Raw genomic sequence first — 2930 nt, forward strand, 5'->3', positions numbered from 1 at the left:
CAAAACAAACCTTGGAAGCCTGTTGTTGAAACATAAACTAGAGAACTAAAACAGAGAAAAGGAGCTTCGAAAAGTTACTCAAGGTCAAGCCTGCAGGACAAAGCCAAGGAAAGGAAGGAGCACAGAATGGTGCAAGTGCAGGGCCCACTATAAGGAGAAGATATGACAGCCACTCGGAGAGAACGCAGAGAGGAGAGGGAAAAGTCACAGCCAGCTACAGGAGGCAGAATACCACGTGTGACCTGCCCTAAAGAGCAAAGCATGGCAGAGATTCGAGCAGAAAACACCATGGCATGGCCCAACTGCTGTGAGGCAATGATTAAACAAGTACCCAGCAAGAGTGGAAGCCATGTGGCCAAATGTGGGTTCAGATTTTCCTGTTAGATTGAAAACATGCTGCACACACGCACTGGAGGGCGGCATGATAGGACCCTGTAAAGTTCCCATGGAAGTCTCTCTCTCTCTCTCTCTCTCTCTCTCTCTCTCTCTCTCTCTCTCCTTGTGCGCACATGCAATCTTTTTATTGTAAAAAAAGAAAGAGGAGCCAGCAAGTGGCATGGTGTTTAAGGCTCTGAACTCCCAAATGGTTGACTGCAGTTCGAGACCTGGACCTGGCAGCTTGGAAATCAAGTGCGGCATGCATGTGTGTATGTGTGTGTGTGTGCTCCAAATCTGAAGAGCAAAATGGAGACTGGATCATGTCATGGCCATCCTCCCTGGAGAGGGGGGAGGGGATGATGTCTCACTTTCTCTATCACTCTCTCTCTCTCTGTGTCTTTGGCAAGCCCACATGTCCTATGGTAAAAACCTTAAAAGAAAAAAAAAAAAAGAAAGAAAGAAAGAAAGGAAAAGGAAAAGAAAAGAAGAGAAGGAATAAAGAAAAGACCATGACTTCCAGCCCAACACCCAGTGAAAATCCATGTGCATCTGAGATGAGTATGGCCCTGCTCCTTTAACTGAAGCTCCTCTGCTCCAAACCCCTCCTTCCAGCCCAACACCCAGTGAGCTTCCACGCATTGAGTGTCTAGATAAGTCTAGGTGCACAGCTGCAAAACATCTGAATACTTTTAGGGTCACAGAAAACCTTGCCCCCCCACCAACACACACTGAACTGCTACAGGAAGGGAGAAACTCATCTTCATAAATCTGAATTCAAATCTCTTTTTGTGGATATCACATTGCAAAACAGTAGTAGAGGAGAAATTGGCATAGAAGTACCTCACAGTTGGAACCAGCAGTTGGCGTAATAGCTATGTCGCTGAGCTCCCACAGAGCCGACCACGGTTTGAGTCCCGGACCCGGTGGCTTAAACTCACACTGGGCACGTGTGCATGCATGCCCAAGATCCCGAAAGGAGAATGGAGGAGAAGGGATTGTGCCGTGGCTATCCCCCCTGGGGGGGTGATTTCTCTCTTTCTATCTCTCTGTCTTGTTCTATCTGGGAGATAAAAACCCCTAAAAAAAAAAAAAAAAAAAAAAAAGAAGTACCTCACAGTAAAGTGAAGCATATGAGCTTACAGTTGCAGAAACCTCCAATAAATTAGTCAAACATGAATGTACCATCAAATGACTGAAAAACAGAGAAGAGAGGCTGCAAAGTGAACAGCAGGGAGAAATACAGAGCTGCAAAGAGAGTGTGGCTCATCTCCTCCCTCACACTTCTGAATTCACTGTTGAAACCCCGCAGCTGAGCCCAGGTGCACCTGTTCTTTAGAAATTGGGAGGCCTTTGTAATATCCAGTTCCATCAACAAAGTTCAGGTTGCTTGGTGACATAGGGAAATGGAACTGTAGAGATATTGTGGGTCATCTCCTTCTGCACACCTCCAACACTCAGAATTAACTCCAAGAAAGTGGGAAGAAACATAGCATCCATCAGACAACCAGAAACCACAGCAGAGGCACAAGAAACATGAGAAACCAAGAAAATATCTCTCCCCCAAGGTAAATGAGCAGCCCTTCATCCTCCACAGACAATACAATGGAACTCATGGAAATGTCAGATAAAGAATTTAGAACATCCACAGTGACAAAGCTAAGAAGAGATGGAAGAGAAGAGAGACAACAAACTCCAGAAGATGTGGGAGAAAAGAGACCATCAGTTCCAGGAAACGAGAAAGTTCTTGCACGATCTGAAAGAGGAAATGCACATCATAAAAAAGAATCAAACTGAACTGATAGAGATGAAGGCTGTAATACAGGAAATCAAAACCTCCCTTGAAAGTATTAAAAGCAGATTAGATCATGCAGAAGATTGAATCTCAGATGTAGAATACAGAACCTCTGACCTAGAAAATTTCACCAAAAAGACTGAGAAAATAACCAAAACAAATTTAGAATAATATTTGAGTAATACTAGATACCATTAGACACCCAAACATCCAGATAATTGGTATCCCAGAAGGTGAAGAAACTAATCAGAATATTGATAATCTATTCCATGAAATCCTGAAAGAAAACTTTCCAAACCTAGAGGGGGAAATACGAAGGCCCCCACATAGAATCAACCCAAGAAGATCTCCAAGACACATCATAACCAGATTGATCAAAAACACAGACACAAACAAGATACTAAAATTAGCAAAAGAGAAAGGTCAATTATCCTGATAGGATATTCTATCAGGCTAATATTAGACCTCTTGTCAGAAACAATACAAGCAAGAAAACTATGGAAAATATATTCAAAGTGTTATATAAAAAACAATACTATATTTGGCAAGATTATATTTCATTTGGAAAGAAAAGCCTGAAAAATTATCAGATAAACAAAACCTGAAAGAATTTACCAACACCAGATCAGCTCTTCAAAGTTCTGAAGGGAGTGCTATACCAAGAAAACTAAACTCAGACTCACAGAAATAAGAGTACAGGCAGCGCAGCCACGCGCCGGGAGCGGCCTGGCCGGCCGCCCCCCCACTGGGGGGGGGGCAG

Source organism: Tupaia chinensis, unplaced genomic scaffold, assembly GCF_000334495.1.
Source record: "Tupaia chinensis unplaced genomic scaffold, TupChi_1.0 Scaffold000046_3, whole genome shotgun sequence".
NCBI lineage: Eukaryota > Metazoa > Chordata > Mammalia > Scandentia > Tupaiidae > Tupaia > Tupaia belangeri.